Below are 24,380 nucleotides of genomic sequence, written 5' to 3' on the forward strand. Positions count from 1 at the left end.
GAAGATCTGTAGATCTTCGTATAGAAGATCTGTAGGTCTTCGTCTAGAAGATCTGTAGATCTTCGTGTAGAAGATCTGTAGATCTTCGTGTAGAAGATCTGTAGATCTTCGTATAGAAGATCTGTAGATCTTAGTATAGAAGATTTGTAGGTCTTCGTCTAGAAGATCTGTAGATCTTCGTATAGAAGTTCTGTAGATTTTTTTTAATTTTGTACCGTGGGTCTTCCTTTATTTATAATAATTTCATTTACATTGTCCTTCGTATAGCAGATCTATAGATCTTCGTATAGAAGATCTGTAGATCTTCGTATAGAAGATCTGTAGATCTTCGTATAGAAGATCTGTTAATCTTCTCATAGAAAATCCATAGATCTTCGTATAGAAGATCTGTAGATCTTCGTATAGAAGATCTGTAGATCTTCGTATAGAAGATCTATAGATCTTTGTATAGAAGATCTGTAGATCTTTGTAAAGAAGATCTGTAGATCTTCGCCTAGAAGACATATAGATCTTCTTTAGAAGATATGTAGATTTTCTTCAGAAGATCTGTAGATCTTCTCATAAAAGATCTGTAGATCTTCGCCTAGAAGGCCTATAGATCTTCTCTAGAAGATCTGTAGATCTTCTCATAAAGATCTGTAGATTTTGTCATAGAAGATCTGTAGATCTTCTAATGGAAGACCTTTAGATCTTCGTTTAGAGATCTGTAGATCTTCTCATAGAAGATCTGTAAATCTACTCCAGAAGATCTGCATATCTTCTCTAGAAGATCGGTAGATCTTCCTTTAGAAGATCTGATGATCTTCTCTTAGAAAATCTGATGATCTTTTCTTAGAAGAACTGTAGATCTTCGTATAGAAGATCTGTAGATCTTCGCATAGAAGATCTATAGATCTTCGCATAGAAGATCTGTAGATCTTCGCATAGAAGATCTGTAGATCTTCCCATAGAAAATCTGTAGATAACTTCATAGAAGATCAATAGATATTCTCAAAGAAGATCTGTAGAAGTTTAGAAGTTCTGTAGATCTTCGTTTAGAAGATTTGTAGATCCGCGTAGAAGATCTGTAGATCTTCTAATAGTAGATTTGTAAATTTTCTCTTAGAAGTCATCTTGACTTCCAAGGAGATCTGTGGATTGCCTCTAAGAAGATCTCTATATCTTCTCCTAGAAGATCTGTAGATTTTCTCATAAAGATTTGTGGATCTTCTCGTAGAAGAACTGTAGATCTTCTCATAGAAGACTTGTAGATCTTCTCCTAGAAGTTCCATAGATTTTCTCCAAGAAAATTTTTATCGCTGTAATTTATTCTTCCTCCCCAACTATTCATTTTTAAAAAAAAGGACAACCAATATCGTAGCCATATTAAACCTCTATCTCTTCTTTCCTCCATACCGGTCAACATATTCAAATATATTTTAATTGAATTATTAAAATGTAATAAATCTGCCATCTACTGACATAAAAGAAGACAATACAAAAAAAGCAACAAAATTACAACTTTCCCTTGGCAAACTGTTGATGTTGGCCGTTTAAAGAAACCGAAAAAAAAAGAAGTTGGATATTTGTACTTATCTCCCCTCCGCAACATGAGGGAAAAATATCAAAGTAATTATTTTGACTTGTTGCCGCGGCCATAATTCTTATTTGCCACAAGTGTGTGTGTGTGTGTGTGTTTTTGTATTCATTTGACTTGTATATCACTTTCATCGCGGCTTAATAATTGTTTTCCGTTTTTTTCTGCTCTTACCTTAGTTCATGTCATTCGTTGCAGGAGGTTGAAGGGGTAGGGGTTGGCCACCTCAATTTACCATTCAAATAGAAGTTTGTTAGCTTTAACAATGCCACTGTTTTGTGTTTGTTTTTTCATTTTCTGTCTTTCTTTTTTGGTATGGCCTAAAGCAAAATGCTAACCGAGGAAGGTCGAAGCAAACAAAAAACATACTCTCTTCATGTTTTCTTTCTTTTTTTGGTTTTTTTTTTTTTTTTTTTTTTGGTAGTCTCGTCGGCGTTTTAAACTTGGCTTGTCGTACGGTTCCTTTGATTTGGCCAATGATTATGGCATTTTAATCATTTATCATTTGAGTGCTGGCTTGTTATCGGCCAACATCCATCCCCAAAGCCACAAATTTGAAGGAGGAAAAAAAAGTTTTTAAATAATTGTCGGTAGTTGTTGAAGGTTTTGTTGGTTGTCCCTCTCACTCTCTCTCTCTCTCTTGTGGGAGTTGTTGTTAATGTTTTCAATATGTGGGTAAGTTTTTTTTGTTTTGAAATGTGGTAAATTTTTTCGGAATTTGAAAATATTGGATGAATAGATTCAACTACTTTCAAAAATGTTTAATAAAATTTTAAAACTTAATTATCTGTTAACCACGGCAAAAGTTCCCCTTAAAAAATCTGAAGCTTGGCACATGCTAAGACATCATTAAAGCCCAACAAAGGTTTTGACAGCAGCCACAATACGGGGTGAGATAAAAAACTCCAACAAAGTCAAACGCCATAATTTTTACGAATAGGTCACCTTTGACACGAATTATGGCCTTCACGCGGCCAATGAAACCGTCACACGCTGCCCGAATGTTGCTCTGCAGTATTTTGGCCCATTTCCGTCGAAGCGCTTACTTGAGGTGATCGACACTTTGGTATTTTTATACCCTCCACCTTGGAAAGGAGGGTATATTAACTTTATCATTCCGTTTGTAACATCCTTAAATATTCGTCGTAGACCCCATAAAGTGTATAAATTTATAATCAGCATAGAATTCTAAGTCGATTTAACGATGTCCGTCTGTCTGTCCGTCTATTTGACAAAATGATCGTGTTTTCAACAGACAGACGGACAGTCTGTTGAAATCACGATACAACCCATATTATTTGACGTAGAGCTCCAAAATTTAGCAGAGGAATTTGTATTGTGCCTAGGACGGTTGGTATTGAAAATGAGATATATCGGTCCACGTTCTGGTATAGTCCCCATATAACGGTACCTCCCGATATTCGGTATTTTGATGGCCTTTACCACATTTTTTCACTGATTTGCCTTAAAAATGGTATTTGTGGGCCAGAATGGGTCCTAGTTCGTGTGGCGAAACATTGTATGTATAGGTCCACGTTTTGGTATAGTCCCAATATAACGGTACATCGCAATATTCGGTATCTTCATGATTTTTGACACATTTCTTCACGGATATGTCTAAAGATTGGTTGATTGTAGATCATAATGGGTCCCAGTTCGTGTGGCGAGTCATTGTAATTATAGGTGCACGTTTTGGTATAGCCCCCATATAACGGTACCTCCCGATATTCCTAATTTGATGATTTTTGCCATATTTTTTTTACGGATTTGTCTGAAAATTGGTATTTATAGGTCATAATGGGTTCTAGCTCCTTTGGCGAAACATTGCATGTGTAGGTCCACTATTTGGTATAGCCCCCATATAACGGTACCTCCCGATATTCGGCGTTTTAATGGTTTTTGCCATATTTCTTCTAATGTTTCCTTTACCCTAAGGTGGGGGGTATTAAAAGTTTGGCCCGGCCGAACCTAATTTTTTTTACTTGTTTTTTTTTTTAGTCCCAACCTTGCTTTCCAAAATACTCCAGACACAATAGTCCAACGTATAGGAATCCGGAGATTTTGATGGCAATTGTGCGCTGGAAATGAAGCGAGGAACCTCATTTTGTAACCATTCTTGGTTGGTGCGTGCTGAATGCGATGGTGCTGATTGCTGTTGGAATATCCAAGGTCTGCGGCCAAATTCTTTGCGAGCCCAAGGCTTTAACACACCCACAAGAATATGGAACCATGGCCGGCGCTTGAGTTCTGGTTGGAATGTCCAAGGTCTGCGGCCAAAATATTTGCGTGTCCAAGGCTTTAATACACCCTCCAGAATATTTTCGCGATAATATTCGTCACTTATTCTGATGCCACGGTCTATAAATTCTAGTGGAGAGCGACCATCGAATGCTCTGGCGGCCCACACCATTACCATGGCCGGCGCTTGAGTTCAGGTGCACATTTTCAGCTGACCTCTTTGGCAAGTAAACACGATCATTGTGTTTGTTTACAAATTGCTGGACAATAAATGTTTTCTCATCGGAGACGGAGAAAACCAAATTCGCCAGTTCACCACTTTCGGCCAAGCGAAGCAACTCTTTAGCTCTTTTGAGTCTATTTTCTCCCTATTGCGGTGTAAGTTTTAGCACTTTTTGGAATTTCAATGGCTTTACCCCGAGCTCATTTCTCAATAATTGCCGAATGGAATATTGCGATATGTTCAGCTCACGAGCCATTTTTCGGCCACCGCAACGGATGTTTCGATCAGGTCGCTTCTTTAATTTTCGAACCATTTCTGCTGATGTTGCTTTTTTCTTCCGTCCACTTCCTTGACGTCGGGCTACGCTACCAGTGTCAGTATCACGGTAATGAGCGATGGTGCGATACACAAAAGATTTATTCACATTTAAATGCTGGAGTACTCTAACGATAACCGCTTGTGGTTTTCCAGCCAAATACAAAGAAATCACACTATCACGCTTCAATTCTATCACGAATAAAATTTTTTCTGGAAAATTCTCATCAAAATGCTTTTGTACTCTTGTAAACAATGTAATTAGCTGTCAATGGAATAATTTTAACAGCTGTCGGATGAGTGGCTTAAAAATGACAGCAGTCTGAAATTGTTTGCATTTTTTTTTCATCTCACCATGTATGTACAAAACAACCACAACAACAATTACAGAAAATAACATAAGTTGTGATAATGATTATTTTATTTCTTTTCATAAAATTTTCATTATTTTCCCTCACTTATTTTTCAAACCAAAACATTTGTTGGAAAACCAACTTTGGGCCTTTTTGACGACCTAACCAACCTAGCAACAAACCACTATTTGGAAAACCCTTATGCAACTCCCCCCCCCCCCCCCATTCGCTTCCTCCCAAAGATGAATAACAAAAAACACTTCTCTGGCATTCTTGTTATTTTGGCCAAAACAAACGGCCATAATCATATTTTATGTTAACTGACAGCCAGTTCCACGATATCGAAAGAACACGTTCGCACAACTTTTACACGACAAACAGCTGATTTCCGTTCCACTAAAATCTATCAGAACGAAAATTTGCACGAAAATCAAAGCGAATGAAAACGTAAGCATTTCAGTGTAAATTTGCGTTCCACTATCTTTTTTCTTTCGTACGCATGCGAACACAAATGTCAAAATCAGTCACTTGTGTGTTTGCTATCGTATAATAACAATTAAGGAAAATTGTTTTAACATAAACATTGCTTGATTGAAAATGGAAACAAAAATGTAAGTAAAAATAATAAATGCAATTTAATATGTGAACAACAAATATATATTTATTTTTTTATTTTCTCAATTCCAGCACGAAAAAATCATCAACTACACAGCTGCGGGCACTAGTTGAGTAAATGGAGGAGAATCCTGTGTTCGCCAGAGGAATGCCAATTTTTGGAAGCAGCAGAAGAAGTTTTAAATCGGGGCGGATTTGGGTAGTTCTGCAACCGGGCACCCACTTCTCTTCCATCATACCCAAAAACCGAAAACTTCCTTCGACACACGAAAGTTGGCCACAAACCTAGAAAAAATCATTTTTTATTATTTCAAAAATGTAAAAATACAATCATACTTACTGGTTGTTAGGTACTTCAAATAAATTCGAAGCATCTCTTAAATTCCTCCGTGGCACATTTCGAACGTCCTCCATAAAAAATAGGGCTACGGAAATATTCTTTTTTTTATTTTCTAAGAGCACAAATAGTTTGAACACAATCACTAGAAATTTTATTTTGTTTGTTTATTTACAATTTGTTTGTTTACAACTGAAATGTCAGGGCATAAGTTGAGTTTAGGGGCTATGCTTGGATTGACCTGAAATTTTTACAGCAGGTAGGTATTTGTAACCTGATTACGGCAATATAATTTTTTTGTGGGGGAAATACCCGGTTACCCGGTTATTCGACCCAAAAGTTCGGATACAACATCCGGTTTATATCCGGTTCTACGTAACCGATATCAATAATATGGGTATCATTTGAAAGCTTATGAAAATTCCTATCCAACAAGTGGTCAAGTGGATAAGTAACGACTTTAAAAGTCAATATCTTCGGAACTACAAAAGATATCAACACATATGACACCATTTTGGAAAGGCAATAATGTTAGCTATAATATTGTGTATAGATTTTCAGACCCTATAATGGGTCCATTTTCGAGTTTTTATAGGTTTTTCAAAAAGTACTCATACAGAAATGCAATTTTTCCTAAATTTCCGAAACCGGTTCCAGCAACCCCGTCATATGACCACTTGTTGGATAGGTATTTTCATAAGCTTTCAAATGATACCCATTTTATTGATATCGGTTACGTAGAACCGGATACAAACCGGATGTTGTATTCGAACTTTTGGGTCGAATAACCGGATAACCGGGTATTTCCCCCACAAAAAAATTACATTGCCGTAATCAGGTTACAAATACCTACCTGCGGTAAAAATTTCAAAATGATCCGAGCATAGCCCCTAAACTCAACTTGCTCCAATGTCAGTTGAGACAGAGCCACTGCTGCTTTTTCGCGTTTAAATTAGACATTTGACGCTTTTTTTGCTTTATTTCGCGATTAATTTTTCCAAAAAAATATTTAGCAACACTGAATCACGTAAGGCTATGCGAAAGAAAGAACGAAAGTTAGTGGAACGCATTCTTATACGAAAGTGAGTGAGTAGCCTTCGTTCGCACAAATTTTCTTTCGAGATCGTGGAACAGGCTGTGAGTTTAACTTCTACGATTGAACCGTGATTGATGATGAACAATAACAGCAAACTGGCGAAAAACAAATGGATATAGAGATATAAACGTTATGGAGGGAGACAGGGGGGTGACAAGGGGTTTTCAAATGGAAAATATATTCCCAAAGAGAAGCTTGCATTTTTCAATAACAATGAAGATAAATGAATGAAGGAAAATAAAAACAAGAAAACCAAAAATACAAAGATTTTTTTATTTTTCCTTTTGGATTTCAAGATGGTCAAATAATTTTCATTGAAGCGTAAAAAGTACATATTTTAGCATCGGGTATGGGTAGTACAATTATTTTTACATTAAAATTCCCAAGCACGTTTTACTAATAGAAAATTTTAAAATCAAGGAGCCTCTTAAAATCCGTGGCTTTGGCAGAAATTGAATTTTCTCATTGATCAAATGGAAAATACAAAAAGAAAATTTATTTTTTTAATTGATATTTAATTGTTATCTTAATTGCGATGCTGAGAAATAATGGATAATCGAGACTCAAAACCAAATGAATAACTACAAAATTATATCAAACAAGTGAAAATCGGTAAGTTCGGCCGGGTCGAAATTGGAATACCATCTACCATTTCGAAGGCATATGGAAATCTCAAAAAATTTCCTTCGACAAATACTGATAAAATCATAAAATTACCGAATACGAAGACCTGGACCTGCATATGCAATTTTCGGTCATAGATTGTAGTACCCATTAGGAACTTCATATGCGCAATTCGATAAATTCTGGTGAATAATGTCGCTATAATCATCAAAATACCGATATTAGGCAGGTACCGTTATTGGGGGGCTATGCGAAGACCTGAACCTGCATATGCAATTTTGTGCCATAGCACCCATTAGGAACTTCAAATACGAAATTTGAAACAATTCCTGTGAATAATGTCACTAAAATCATTTAAATACCGAATATCTGGAGATACGGTTGTATGAGAGATATACCAAAACATGGGCCTATATAGCCCATTTTCAATACCAGAATTCCTGCAGACCTAAAACATATCTGAGTAGAATTTTATCAACCTGATTTATTTCGTTCGGAGGACAGAATGATTTCCATAGAAGGACAGACAGACAGGCGGACGTTGCTAAATCGATTTTTTTTTTTGCTGATGAAAAATATCTTAAATACTTTTCGAGTTGTTAGAAAGAGAATGACAAACTCAATATACCCTTCATACTATACTGGTGGAGGATATAAAAACGAGGGGAAGAGTCCATGTATATATACAATATATGTATATACAGGGTGAGATGAAAAAACTACAACCAACTTCAGACTGCTGTTATTTCTAAGCCACTCGTCAGACAGCTGCTAAAATTTTTTTAAGTAACAGGTCATTATATTATTTACAAGCGTCCAAACGAATTTTGGTGAGAATTTCCCAGAAAAAAAAATTATTCGTGCTGGAATTCAAGCGTGATAGTGTGATTTCTTTATATTTGGCTGAATAACCACAAGTGGCTATCGTAAGAGCACTCCAGCATTTAAATGTGAGTAAATCTTTTGTGTCTCGTACCATCACTCGTTACCGTGATACTGGTAGCGTAGCCCGACGTCAAGGAAGTGGTGGGAAGAAAACAGCAATATCAACAGAAATGGTTCGAAAAATGAAGAAGAAACTTGATCGAAACCCGCGTCGCATTGACGGAAAAATAGCTCGTGAGCTGAACATATCGCAATATCTCATTCGGTAAATATTGAAAAATGAACTCGGGATAAAGCCATCGAAATTCCAAAAAAGTGCAAGAACTTACACCGACATCGAACAGAAAAAAAATAGACTCAAAAGAGCTAAAGAGTTGTTTCGCTTGGCCGAAAGTGGTGAACTGCCGAATTTGGTTTACTCCGATGAGAAAAAATTGGTTGTCCAGCAGAAAATGTGCACCTTCGATTGGCCACCACAACTCAAGCGAAGGCTATGGTGATGGTGTGGGCCGCCACAAAAGCCAATGGTCGGTCTCAGCTCGTATTAATCGACCGTGGCATCGTAATAAATGCCGAATATTATCGCAAAAACATTCTGAAGGGTGTATTAAAGCCTTGGACACGCAAACATTTTGGCCGCAGACCTTGGACATTCCAACAGGACTCAGCATCATCGAACTCAGCACGCGCCACTCAAGAATAGTTACAAAATGAGGTTTCTCGTTTCATTTCCAGCGCACAATGGCCACTAAAATCTCCGGATACCAATCAGATGAACTATTGTGTCTGAAGTATTTTGGAAAGCAAGGTTGGCACTAAAAAAATACCTAGGTGTCCATCACCTGAAGCAAGCGCTTCGCCGGGAATGGGACAAAATACCGCAGAGCAACATTCGGGCAGCGTATGACGGTTTCATTGGCCGTTTGAAAGCGATAATTCGTGCCAAAGGTGACCAATTGGAACAAATCTAAATTTATTCTAAAATGTTATGCTATTTCCGACTTTTTTTGCTTTCATTCAATAAAATTTAAAAAAAATGTAAAAAATTGTGGCTTTTCACATTGTTGCAGTTTTTTATCTCACCCTAAAAAAAATTATATGTCCTGAATTATGCCTTTATTTCGACGATTTGAATTATGCCTTCATTTGAACTATTTGAAAGTGAGTCTGAGGGGTAGTTGTTTACAAAGGAATATTAAGAGGGTATTTTTACAGAGGGTTCTAAATTGAATTTCTGAGGGAAAATTTTGGTATAGATCCCCCCCCCCCCCCCCCCCCCCCTTTGAAGGAAGTAATATATTATAAAAATATGAATAAATAGACATTCATTTTTAAGTAAAGGCTTTACATATACCAAGCGAGTTTAAAGACTGTAAAACTTTTTGAGTGTAACTTCCTACAGACAAGCTTGTTGGAGTATATATATATTTTTTACGGGTCTGATGAAAATCTTGTTTATGGAGTCTGAAGGGAGTATTTTCCTGAATGGAGTTTTTTCCATGAAAGCAAATATTTTTTGTTATACACCAGTCCGAAGAGAGAATTTTCTAAAGATTAATTTAAAGGTATTTTTTTATATTCTAACTGAAAAAGAGTCCTTTTCCATATTCTTCCCTGGAAGATATTAAAGAGATTATTTTTTTTTTTGTAGAATAGAATTAAGACGGACGGTTCTGGAGGGAGTATTGTAAGGCGAATCTTAAATAAGGAGGATAGGTCTCAAGGAAGTCTTTCATTTATATGAGCCTGTATAGCCTTTTTAAAGTCGAACTAAGAGAGCGGCAAGCCAAAAAAAATTCCTGTCGTAGATCTTCCCGGCTTAAAGAATTTAATGGGTTTTATAAGTATATTGGGGAACATTTATCTTTTTGGCAGTAATTGTCAAAATTGGTCTGCTTAATCATGTGGCTAATGAAAAATCCTTATAACACTCTTTATTGACTTTCAAACTTTTCTCAATTGTTACCTCGATTAAAAACCCACTTTCCATCAAACAAATGTTGCAACAATCTCCCATAGTATTTAGGATAAAATTCCTGTCATTACATTCCTCCTAAGTTTTCGCCTATACATTATCGACTTGGCCGACTACTGTTGTTGTTGCTGCATTGTTTGCCTTCTCTGCCAAAAAAAAACCCTTGAGGGCCAGATTGCCGTTGATGTTGTTGCTGCCATTTGCCAAGAATGCAGTTTTTGCATTCCAAACATTTAAGTTGAGTTGAGTTGTTCCACACCAAGAAACCTTGGTCCTTGTTGGCTGACTGCCATTGATGGCTAAGGTTTTTGTGGTGAACTTTGTTGCTGCTGGTGTTTACCAATACTCCGACCATAGCCTTCGAATGCCATGCCTGAATTATAAATAAATTTTGTCCTACTTCTCGGTATCCTTAGCCAAGTCGACTCAACTGAACTCAACTGCCTGGTTAGCTGTACTTAATTTAAGTCGTTTAAGTGGTTTTACTTTAATTCTCATGTAACTAATTATGCTCCATTAGTTTGTGGTGGCGATAGATAGATGGATAGCTTGTAGGGAGCAGTAGAATCTAGTTCTTTGGCCGTTAATGCACAAAGAAGGATTATCGGATAATGTGATTTCAAGGGGGAATGTTTGCGATAATGAATGGAGGAATAGGAAAATGTTTAAATTATGTGTTGGAATTTAAAAGGTATTGTATCCATGGCAATGGCCATTTCAAGGTTCTAACCTAGTCTTTGACTCCAGACAAAATCCACCCCAGATGAGGTTCAATGACTCGGACGAACTCAAAATGGATTATATTTCCAAAGAAGAGCTCAAAATCGAATCCATCTGCATAGACCAGATCGAAACAGATTCTATTTTCACAGATGAGCTCAAAATGGAGTCTATTTCAAATGGAATATATTTCCATAAAATAGGATTACATTTCAATGGACGAGCTCAACATGGAGCCTATGTCAATAGACAAAATCAAAATGGAGTCTATTTTCATAGACGACCAACATGGAGTCTATTTCCTTAGACGAGCTCAACATGGAGTCTATTTAAAAAAAACGAGTTCAAAATGGAGCCCATTCCAATGGACGAGCTCAACATGGAGTCTATTTAAATAGATGAGCTGAACATGGAGTCTGTTTTAACAGAGGAGGTCAATATGAAGCCTATTTCAATAGACGAGCTCAACATGGAGTCAACTTCAATAGACGAGCTCAACATGTAGTATATTTCAATAGACGCGCTCAATATGGAGTTTATGTATGTAGACGAGCTCAATATGGAGTCTAGTTCAATATACGAGCTCAACATAGAGTCTATTTCAATAGACGAGCTCAACGTGGAGTCTATTTCAATAGACGAGCTCAACGTGGAGTCTATTTCAATAGACGAGCTCAACGTGGAGTCTATTTCAATAGACGAGCTCAACATGGAGTCTATTGCAATAGACGAGCTCAACATGAAGTCTATTGCAATAGACGAGCTCAACATTGAGTCTATTGCAATAGATGAGCTCAACATGGTGTCTATTGCAATAGACGAGCTCAAAATGGAGTCTATAGCAGTAGTCTAGCTCAACATGGAGTCTATTAGAATAAACGAGCTCAACGTGGAGTCTATTGCAATAGACGAGCTCAATATGGAGTCAATAGCAATAGACGAGATCAACATGGAGTCTATTTTCATTGAAAAGCTCAACAAGGAGTCTAGTTCAATAGACGTGCTCAACATGGAGTCTATTTGAATTGACGAGCTCAACATAAAGTCCATATCAATAGACGCGCTCAGTATGGTGTCTACTTCCGTACAAGAACTCAACATGGAATCTCTTTCCCTCGAAGAGCTCAAAATGGAGTCTATTTTCTTAGACGAGCTCAATATGAAGTCTATTTCCATAGACGAGCTCAACATGGAGTCTATTTCCATAGACGAGCTCAACATGGAGTCTAGTTCAATAGACGAGCTCAACATGGAGTCTATTGCAATAGACGAGCTCAAAATGGAGTCTATAGCACTAGTCTACCTCAACATGGAGTCTATTACAATAAACGAGCTCAAGATGGAGTCTAGTTCAATATACGTGCTCAACATAGAGTCTATTTCAATAAACGAGCTCAAAATGGAGTCTATTTCAATAGACGAACTCAACATGGAGTCTATTTCAATAGACGAGCTCAAAGTGGAGTCTATTTCAAAAGACGAGCTCAACATGGAGTCTATTGCAATAGACGAGCTCAACATGGAGTCTATAGCAATAGTCTAGCTCAACATGGAGTATAGTTCAATAGACGTGCTCAACATGGAGTCCATTTCAATAGACGAGCTCAATATAGTGTCTACTTCCATAGAAGAACTCAACATGGAATCTGTTTCCCTCGAAGAGCTCAAAATGGAGTCTATTTCCTTAGACGAGCTCAATATGGAGTCTATTTCCATAGACGAGCTCAACATGAAGTCTATTGCAATAGACGAGCTCAACATGGAGTCTATTGCAATAGACGAGCTCAACATGGTGTCTATTGCAGTAGACGAGCTCAAAATGGAGTCTATAGCAGTAGTCTAGCTCAACATGGAGTCTACTAGAATAAACGAGCTCAACATGGAGTCTATTGCAATAGACGAGCTCAATATGGAGTCAATAGCAATAGACGAGATCAACATGGAGTCTATTTTCATTGAAAAGCTCAACAAGGAGTCTAGTTCAATAGACGTGCTCAACATGGAGTCTATTTGAATTGACGAGCTCAACATAAAGTCCATATCAATAGACGAGCTCAGTATGGTGTCTACTTCCGTACAAGAACTCAACATGGAATCTCTTTCCCTCGAAGAGCTCAAAATGGAGTCTATTTTCTTAGACGAGCTCAATATGAAGTCTATTTCCATAGACGAGCTCAACATGGAGTCTATTTCCATAGACGAGCTCAACATGGAGTCTAGTTCAATAGACGAGCTCAACATGGAGTCTATTGCAATAGACGAGCTCAACATGGAGTCTATTGCAATAGACGAGCTCAACATAGAATCTATAGCAATAGACGAGCTCAAAATGGAGTCTATAGCAATAGTCTACCTCAACATGGAGTCTATTACAATAAACGAGCTCAACATGGAGTCTAGTTCAATATACGTGCTCAACATAGAGTCTATTTCAATAAACGAGCTCAAAATGGAGTCTATTTCAATAGACGAACTCAACATGGAGTCTATTTCAATAGACGAGCTCAAAGTGGAGTCTATTTCAAAAGACGAGCTCAACATGGAGCCTATTGCAATAGACGAGCTCAACATGGAGTCTATAGCAATAGTCTAGCTCAACATGGAGTATAGTTCAATAGACGTGCTCAACATGGAGTCTATTTGAATTGACGAGCTCAACATAAAGTCCATTTCAATAGACGAGCTCAATATAGTGTCTACTTCCATAGAAGAACTCAACATGGATTCTATTTCCACCGACGAGCTCAAAATGGATTCTATGCCCATAGACAAGCTCAACATGGAATCTATTTCCATAAACGAGCTCAGAATAGAATCTAGTCCCATAGACGGACTCAAATGTATTCTATTGCAAAAGACAAGCTCAAAATGAGGAGTATTTCCCGTAGATGAGTTGATATTGAAGTCTATTTTGATGGACGATACCTCTTCTTTAGACAAACTCAAAGCAATGCTGTTTTTCTAACCTGCCAACACACATCCAACTGAGAGCGGTGACAGCTGTTTTACCAAGGACAACTTAAGCTATTCTACTGCACTTGCTATCCCATAAGTTTACCCATAAAAATTGGTTTTCATTTAAAAGAACACATTGTTTTACAATATAACCTCAAAAAATAAAAACAAAGACATTTTCGCAATCAAGACACAGCATTCATTCTCTTGTATGACATTTCCATTAAGATTTTATGAAAATGGAAATGGAATCACAGAGGGCATATCCTATGCACCCCTCAACACTATTACTCTGGACAAAGACTCACACACCCACCCACTTCGGGGCTCACTGCAGGAATGGCATAAAATCCTTTTTGGACATAAGTGACCACATGTTGAGATTTGATGGTGTTACTGGTGTTGGAGCGTTGAGAACAACAAGCGATTGTTTTGTTCCATTCCATTGCCAACAATGTTGTTGTTGTTGTTGCTGTTGCTGATGTCATACATATTATTTGATTGTTCGTTCCGTTGTTTGCTTGTTTGCCTCGACGTGCAACAAATGTCCAAGGAGGACATTTTCAGCAACAGAAACAGAAGGTCATAACCAAAATGTCATAAAACTGAAGGAAGCCGGAAAGTCTTTCAGTGCAATGGAGAAACAACAACAACAACTAAAATAAAAATGAAATAAAACACAAAAAACTACTTAAATTTTTAAGACCAAACTGAAAAACAATCTGTGTTTCGCCAAGCAAAAATGAAATTGAAAAATGAGTAAAAGGATTCATGGCCATTCAAGCCATACTTGGCAGCCATTATCAAAAGATATGTAAAAGCTCTGATTTGGCTCATTGTTGGTCTTGTGGTTTTCTCCAACTCTCTGTGGTGGGGGAAGGAAGCCCATAAAAAGGGCTAAATACATACATACACACATATATATTTGCAATCTAATCAACATGGGATACTAATGGCCAGCACAATGTCCTTTTATATGACACACGCACACACACTCTCTTGGTTATAAAACTTAAAGGATTTCCATAGAATTTAAGTCTGGCCATTACTGAAACTGAAAGAGTTGAAGTCAAGAAAAAAAGGAATCATCTTCATGCCCAGTTTTTTGTTTGCCCAAGGGCCAAGCCAGCAACAAATGGATTTGGGAAAAAACAACTCCCCTGTCCCTCCCCTCACGTCTTGATGGCCATGTCCAAGGAAATGTCACAAATTAAGAATGTTCATGGACTGTGAATGGTAATGTTTATTTGATTTCTTTATGGCATTCTTAATGGCATTTTAACTTAAAGTCATTTGGGTAAAATTATTTTTCTATCCTAGAATAACAAAAGAATGGCACAAGGAAAAGAAATTGTTTGTTTTTTTTTTCGAGAATAAAGAAATATGAAATTAATATGACATACCTGGGGCAGGGACACAGATATATGTATATGGGGTCAAATGTGGTAGAGGAAACCCATATAATGGAGTTTTTGAATATTTAACTGGGCCATAGGGAATATTTTAGATTTTTTAATGAGGCCCAAACATTATTTTGTTGCAAGGAAGAGAGTCTACTCCTATAAAAGAGCTAAGAGAGAGAAGGACTACTTCTATAGACAAATTGATAGATGGAGATTCTACTTCTATATACGAGCAGGGAGAGATAGAGAGGGGGAGAGTCTACTTTAAGAGAGATTCCTCATTTCATAGACAAACTAAAAAAGGAGAGAGACACTATATTAATATACATGAGGTAAGGATGGAGAGAAAGAGAGAGAAACAACTTATATACACGAGCTAAGAGAAAGTGTCTACTTGTATAGATGAGCTGCGCGATAGAGAGCCCAATTCTAAAAATGAGCTGTAAAATCGTCGACTTCAAAAAGACCGAATGAAACAGAGATAGTCCACTTCCATAGACGAGCCTAAAATAAAATTCTTCCAATCTTCCATAGACGATTTGAAAAAAGAAAACCAATTTGTATAATCTAGAAGCTTAGAAATAGCGACGAGGAAAAGAGTGCCAACTGAAAGCGAAAGAAAATCGATTTTTGACAGGCGAGCTCAAAGACTTCTCAATACGAGCTGCAAGGGCGTCTCTTTCAATAGACGAGTTCAACATGGAGTCTATGTCCATAGGCGAGTTCAAAATGGATTATATTTCCAGAGACGAGCTCAACATGGAATCCACTTCCATAGATGAGCTCGACATGGAGTGTTTTTCAATAGAGTCTATTGCCATAGACGAGCTCAAAATGGATTCTATTTCCATAGACGAGCTCAACATGATTTTCATTTCCATATTCGACCTCAAAAGGGAATCAGTTTTAATAGACGAACTCAACATGACGTCTATTTCAATAGACCTGCTCAACACATAGTGAATTTCAATAGATGAGCTCAACATGGAGTTTTTTTCAGTAGACGAGCTCAACATGGAGTCTTTTTAAATAGAAGAGTTTAACGTGGAGTCTATATCAATACACGAGCTCAACCTGGCGTCTATTTCAATAGAAGAGTTCAACATGGCGTCTATTTCAATATATGAGCTCAACATGGAGTCTATTTCCATAAACGTGCTCAACGTGGAGTCTATTTCTATAGACGAGCTCGAAATGAAGTCTATTTGAATATACGAGCTCAATATGGAGTCTATTTCAATATACAAACTCAACATTGTGTCTAGTTCAATAGACGAGCTCAATATGGAGTATATTTATATAGACGAGCTCAACATGACCTCTAGTTCAATAGACGAGCTCAATATTGAGTCTATAACCTTAGACGTGCTCAATAGGGAGTTTATTTCTATATATGAGCTCAACATGGAGTCTATTTCAATAGACGAGCTCAACATGCATTATATTTCAATGGACGAGCAAAACATGGAGTCTATTCCCGTAGAAGAGCTCAATATGAAGTCTTTTTCCATAGACGTGCTCAACATGTAGTCTATTTCAATAGATGAGCTCAACATGGAGTCCAACTCTATAGACGAGCTCAATAGTAGTATATTTCCATAGACGAGCTCAATATGGAGTTTATTTCAATAGACAAGCTCAACATGGAGTCTATATCAATAGACTAGCTCAATTTGAAGTCTATATCAATAGATGAGCTCAACATGGCCTCTAGTCCAAGAGACGAGCCCAACATGGAGTCTATTTCAAAAGACGAGCCCAACATGGAGTCTATTTCAATAAACGAGCTCAACATGGAGACTATTTCTATAGGCCTGCCTATTTCTATAGGCGAGTCTATTTCTATAGACGAGCTTATTTCTATAGACGAGCCTATTTCTATAGACGAGCCTATTTCTATAGACGAGCCTAATTCTATAAACGAGCTCAACAAAGAGTCCAATTCCATAGACGAGCTCAACAGTAGTCTATTTCAATTGATGAGTTCAACATGGAGTCTATTTCTATAGATGAGCTCAACAAGGATTCTAGTGCTGCAAATTAGTTCAAATTGGATTTTATTTCCATAAACAAGCTCAAAATTCATTCTATTTTCAGAGACAAACTCAAAATGGATTCTATTTCCATAGACGAGCTCAAAATGGATGAATTTTCATATTCGAGCTCAAAATGGATTCTATTTCCATAGACGAGCTCAAAATGCATTCTTTTTTAGAGACGAGCTCAAAATTGATTACATTTCCATAGACGATCTCAAGATGGATCGAGTTTTCATATACGCAGCTCAACATGAGGTGTACTTCCACAGACGAGGTCAAAATGGATTATATTTTCATATACGAGCTCAAAGTGGGTTCTATTTTCATAGACGAGCTCAAAATGGACGAATTTTTTATATGCGATCTCAGAATGGATTATATTTCCATAGACGAGCTCAAAATTCATTATTTTTTTAGAGACGAGCTCAAAATTCATTACATTTCAATAAACAGGCTCAAAATGGATTCTATTTCCACAGACAAGTTTAAAATGAATTTTATTTCCATCGACTAGCTCAAAATGGATTATATTTCCATAGACGAGCTCAAAATGGAATCTATTTCCATAGAACAGCTCATAATAGGCCTCGTTTTGTTATCAATAATACTGCTGAAGGCACGACATGTCAAGAATACAAAGGTTTCAAGAAATCTTAATTCAAAAAAATTGAAGAGGGGTGATTTGCCTCTCTATTTAGTTTCTTTGCGATGTAAGCATTCAAAATGTCAATACACTTGTCTTATATGTTTAGCTCTATTGTCATAATCTACTGAGTTTTTTTTTTTTTTATTTCGTTGCACTGTGTTGTGAAGGTCATTTAATTCTGAACAATTCTACCTCTGAGCGACGTTTGTTTTCAGTGGGGCAATGAAGTGCTCTCTGCCTCAATTTCTTAGACAATAACCTGTAATTTGATGTAAGGGGTTCGCACTGGATCGAATTTCTCCCCGCCTATAAGTCCAGTATTTTCTATGTAGCCCAAATATTGGGTATCTCCCGATTTTCGGAATTTTGACTGACTGAATATACTTTTATATTTTGAAATTTTAATGAATAGAAAAATTGAAAAAATTATGGATACTTTTTACCATTGTGACAATGAGCAAATCGCATATGTTATCAGTCTCACTGGTTTTCTTTCGTTTCTGAATTGTTCAATTACTGAAAACGCAACTTCAACAAAAAAAATTGTAATCACAAGAAATCCTTTATCCCACCGTGGTTTCATATCACAAATGTTTTTATCGTCTCTTTTCGTGTTTTGTCTTTACCCATTCGACAAGTAATTTAAAAAAGTAATTTAGTCACATTTCATTGCTAATTGTTTCCGAGTATATGATGACCACAGACAGGCCGACAGACAGACAGGCGGAGGAATGGGCCGGCAGAGCGGACATACGTTCACTTTTGCAGCTGTCACAGACACCAAAGAATGCAGGTACCTGGGCAGTGCGCAAAAAAAACTCTAATTTCGCATGATTGTTTTTTCTCTCTCTCCCTCTCAAACATGCAGCGTGAGTGAATGACACTCACTAGAGATGAATGAAATCGCAATGCTGCAGTTCAGATTGGCAACGAAAAATCCCTGCAGGTGGATGAATATGCCTTCCTTTTTCTTTCCATCTATGAAAAGTAGTGATTTCCTAATTTTCTATGACTTGAGGTTTGTGGAAAATCACTGACTGCGACCAAATGTCTAATAAAAATGGACGGCGAGTACTTTGACAGTTGAAGAAACTTAAATTGTCATTTGTAATTATATTTTTTTCTGCTTTTAATTTTTTTTCTGAGCAGTGCATTCTTTTTAGTCTGTCTATGTCGATGAGTGGCGAACAAAAAAAAAATAAATATTATCGTAATTTTTTTCGTTGCACAATACTTCCTCTACTTCTATTAAAAATTGCCGCCACATTACACTTTTAGCTAACAACTGAGCATGCAATGATCATATGTGTGTGAGTGTGTGTGTGTAAGACAACAACAACAAAAAATACGTAATTGAATTCTAATGGCTTAGTGGTTTATCCATCTTCAAGTCAATGAATCGCATTGAATTGTTCGTTTAGGGTATAGCATTTTTCGCCAACTTCTCTCTCCCCCTCTCTTTTTGTTTGTCTGCATGTGCCACTGGCGTGACACTTGAAATTACGTCAATTAATCAAAATCATCAACAATTACGCCAACAAGAGCTCTGAACAAATCTTTGATGACAAATAACTCGAATGGAGTCTAAACTTTTTGCCGCTGCCACTTGCTTTGTGCCCAGGTTGATTTCACGACAGATGATCTTAGCTGGAAAGAATTTTTGCAAAGCCACACAAATTTTTATGATTAAAGTTTTTTTTTTTTTTGGTTCTCATAATACGATTGTTGTTGGCAATTGAATTAAGTTAATTAATGAGTTTTTAGACATGACTGATTTTTGTAAACTTAGAACTATAATTACCGAATATTAATTTGTAATTACAGTTCTGTAATTAGTAAATTCAAATTTTGTTGATGGATGATGCCGACACGTGTCGTCATTGTTAACTCTCTGCATTAGAGATTATGCTAATTTATTTATTTTTAATTTTTTTTTTCAGAAAAAAATCTTTGGAGCAATATTTGTTATGAGGATTCTATAAAGATAGTCGAGGTAAGTAAGAAAAAGCTTAAGGAAAACGTTTAAATTAAATATTATTTAATATATTATATAATATATTTCATATGAATATTTTTTCGTACAAAGTAGCGTATTAGTATTGGCGGTACGTATACACCAGAAGGTTAGAATTTTAAGCAAGTTAATTATACCCCCAGCCATATGGCTAGAGGGGGTATATATCATTTGATACTGTCAAAACGTGCCTAGTCGAAATAACGGTTTTAGACCCTAGATCTCCTTGGACTAAATCCGTTTCAGGATATTTGGAGTCGATTTAGCGATGTCCGTCCGTCCGTATTTCTGACTGGTACACACGATAACTCTGGAAGGCAGTATCCGATTTGGTTCAAATTTGGTACATCGTAACATTTAATTTAAAACTTAGATCGAGTTCGGAGATGGGCAATATCGGTCTACTCCTTCTGGTACATCCCCCACAAAAGTTCGAAATTTTCAAAAAAAAAAAAAAAAAAAACACAATACTTTTCTGCACAGATGTTTAGAAATTTTAGTCCAAATACCTATAAAAAGTCTAATATCGTTGGAGGGATATAAAATAGCTATCGGTCCAGCTTTTAAGCTCAAGCATAGAAAATATTTTTATACCCTTTAGAGTTGTAGGGCTTTAGGAAGATATATCATTTGATATGACGTACAATAAATCTCAAGGAGAGTACCCACTTCGGTACAAACTTTGGACATCCTAATATTTTTGTAAAATTTATATCAAGTTTGAAGATGGCTAATATCGACAAATTCGGCCTTTTCAAATTGTAAAAAATCAAATTTATAAAAATTTAGAATGCGAATGGAGTATTCGATTTTGTTCAGACTTGACACATGTTAACACTTTGAACAAATCTGGGTTAGGTTGAAATATGGACAATATTAGCCCAACCCATCTAATACATTCTCCCAAAAGTGCGGAAATATTAAATAAACATAACTTTTATGAAAGGTGAAATGAATACATATTTGGAATACTGATATTTCTGCCAACACCATGTAAAGGGCAAAGATGGACCATATTGCTTTACCTCCCCCACAAAAATTAAAAAATATTCGAAAAAAACATGAACCTTAAACGAATCATAAAGACTATCTAACTTAATTGAATCTTTGCAAATCGAAATATTTAAATCAAATTGAAGACAAATCGGCACTATAAGTACCTTTCAACAAAGGGCCGAAATCTGAAATAATGAAATTTGACCGAGAATCAACGTCCAGACGAAATGAAAGAAACTAGAATCTGCAATGCTAAGGCTGGGTTTTTGGAAATTCGTACTAAAACGGTACGAAATGTACTTAAATCTACAAAAAATGAGAGTCACCGATGGAATGCAAAAAAGCTGTACCAAAGGGTTTGTTGATATTTGAACTTGAAGGTTTCGAAAAGTTCTAAAATGGTACCATTTGGTATTATGTGAACGGATAGAACTAAACACTTGAAGGTGTGTGTGTAAGTTCGATAATTGAAGGTGGTTTTGGAAATATTCTCTAAATGTGTGAACTGTACTAAATGGTACTAAATTCGGAACAATTTGGTTTATCGTGAATGGATGAAGGTGGAATTTTGAAATTTTGTATTGGGCTCCCTGTTGGGGGTAAATTTGTGATAAAGTGGTGGTTTTGCAAATAGGTACTACAAGCGCATAAAAAGTGCTAAACAGTAATATTTTTTAACGATTTGGTATTGGTTGAACGGATAAAGCTGGCATTTGGTGGTAGATTTGTGATAAAGATATGGTTTTGGAAATGAGTACTACAGTGCACAAAAAGTACTGACTAGTACTATATTTGCTACAATTTGGTATTGGGTGAACATATAGTGATTTTAATCAGAAATTTGATACTAGGGTCACTGTTCATGTGTTGGCTGGAAATACGAAGATGGTTCCGGAAGTGTGTTCCATAACTGTACGAAAAGTACAGAATGGTAGGATATTTGGTAATGGATGAAGAGAAAGATATCAAACTCTGAAATCTGATATTTATATTAGTGATGGTATCTGTGTCTGAGATATGGCGATGAATTAAAAAATGCGCCCTAAAAAATTTACGAAAAATACCAAATGGTACTAAATTTGGTATTGGGTGAAGGGCTTGGCCTGGAATCCTCAAATTTGATATTAAAGTCTGTGTTGGTATCTGGAATTGAGATATGGAATTGGTTTTGGGAATGTGTACTACAATTCTAGAAAAGTACTACATTTTGCATTGGGTGTAGGAATAGAGTTGAAATCCTGAAATTCGATATAGATGTCACTATTGGTGTCTCTGGTTAAGACATGGATGTTGTTTTGGAAACACGTCCTATATTTGTACAAATGGTACTAAATTGGGTATTGGGTGAAGAAATAGAGCTGGAATTCTCAAATTTGATATTGAGTTCTCTGTTGACATCTGGAATTGAGATATGAAGGTGGTTTTGTAAATGGGTACCATAATTATACGAAAAATACAAAATAGTTACAAATTTTGTATTAGGCGATGAAATAGAACAGAAATCCTGATACTTGATATAGATGTTACTGTTAATTTCTGTGGTTAAGACATGGAGGTGGTACTAAATTTGGTATTGGTTAAAGAAAAGGTATGGAATCCTCAAATTTGATATTGAGGTCTCCGTTGGGTCTGAAATTGAGATATGGAGGTGGTTTTGGAAATGTTTACCACAATTCTAGGAAAAGTACTAAATTGTACAAAATTTTGCATTGGATGTAGGAATAGAGCTGAAATCCTGAAATTCGATATGGATGTCACTGTTGGTGTCCGTGGTTGAGGGAAAGAACTGGTTTTGGATATGCGTACTGTAACCTGACGAAAAGAAGGAAATGCTATTTAATTTGGTGTAGAGTGAAGGCATAGAGCTGAAATCCTGAATTTTAATATGGATGTGATAAAATATGCCGTTGGGTATTGGGAATTGGAATTCTGAAATGTGTTCACTGTCGGTTTCTCGGGCTTATAGTTTTAGACAGAAAAATTTAATGTAGTCCATTGTCCAATGGTTTTAATAATATCCTCCTCGGTAATCTCTAAAAAGGAAACATTTTGAACTGATTGAGAGATAGATAATAGACATATAAGAATATACAGGGTGAGAAAAAAAACTGCAACCAACTTCAGACTGCTGTCATTTCTAAGCCACTCGTCCGGCAGCAGTTTTTAAAATTATTCCAATGACAGCCCAAAACAGAGACCAAAAGCATTTTTGTGAGAATTTGCCAGAAAAAAGTTATTCGTGAATTCGGAATTCAAGCGTGATAGTGTTATTTCTTTATATTTGGCTGGAAACCACAAGTGGCTATAGAGTTAGAGCACTCCAGCATTTAAATGTGAATAACTCTTTTGTGTCTCGTACCATCGCTCGTTACCGTGATGCTGGTATCGTAGCTGGACGTCAAGGAAGTGGACGGAAGACAACAGAAACATTAGCAGAAATGGTTCGAATAGTAAAGAAGCGACATGATCGAAACCCGCGTCGCAGTGACAGAAAAATGGCTCGTGAGCTGAACATATCGCAATATTCCATTCGGCGAATATTGAAAAATGAGTTCGGGGTAAAGCCATTGAAAATCTAAAAAGTGCAAGAACTTACAATGAGGTTCCTTGTTCATTTCCAGTGCACATTGACCACCAAAACCTCCGGAGACCAATCCGTTGAACTATTGGGTCTGGAGTATTTTTGAAAGCAAGGTTGGGACTAAAAAATAACAAAGTGTCGATGACCTCAAGCAAGCGATTCGCGGGAATGTGCCAAAATATCGCAGAGCAAAATTCGGGCCAAAGGTGACCAATTCGACCAAATCTAAACTTATTCTAAAATTTGATGATATTTCCGACATTTTTTGCTTTCATTCAATAAAATTGAAAAAACAAATGTAAAAATTATGGGGTTTGATTTTGTTGTAGTTTTTTTTTATCTCAACCTGTATATTCGATTTTTTACTGAAATAAAGCAGATTTTACTCAAACATCGCATATAAAAATATTTAATATTATTTTAAGTTCACTGAAAACACCTGGTACACAACTCAACTCAATTTTGGCATATCACAAAATACGTCATAAAGTATTATTTTGTGTTACGAAAAATGTCATAATGGTATTAAAATATTCAACTTGTATTTAAGTTTGTTCAGCTATTTCAACATAAAACGCCCAAGGCCTTGAAACACTTTTTGTCGGCTGACAATGCAATCTTTAAACTTGTCACACTGGCTCTTCGTTCGTGTAGAACTCCAATGACAAATGTCATAGCAGCCAATGAAGTTAAACGATAAATAAATGACAGATCCCACGCACCAACCAACCAACACCCGCTCATAGAGCTGAGAAAAAGCAACGGGGGCTTGGCATTGCTAAAGGAGTA

At 36.5% G+C, this 24,380-nt stretch overlaps 1 protein-coding gene across 4 annotated transcripts in view; it reads left to right on the top strand.

Moving 5' to 3' along the window:
- The window catches only part of LOC101896605 (uncharacterized), a 193,609-nt gene that overhangs the window by 96,027 nt on the left and 73,202 nt on the right, over positions 1–24,380 (top strand). For all 4 annotated transcript variants that reach the window (XM_059127453.1, XM_059127456.1, XM_059127454.1 and 1 more), the window contains one exon: positions 19,941–19,993. The gene's annotated coding sequence lies outside the window, so the exon portion shown is untranslated. The remainder of the gene's footprint in view (positions 1–19,940; positions 19,994–24,380) is intronic.

The sequence above is a fragment of the Musca domestica genome, unplaced genomic scaffold, assembly GCF_030504385.1.
Source record: "Musca domestica strain aabys unplaced genomic scaffold, Musca_domestica.polishedcontigs.V.1.1 45, whole genome shotgun sequence".
In the NCBI taxonomy this organism is placed as follows: Eukaryota; Metazoa; Arthropoda; class Insecta; order Diptera; family Muscidae; genus Musca; species Musca domestica.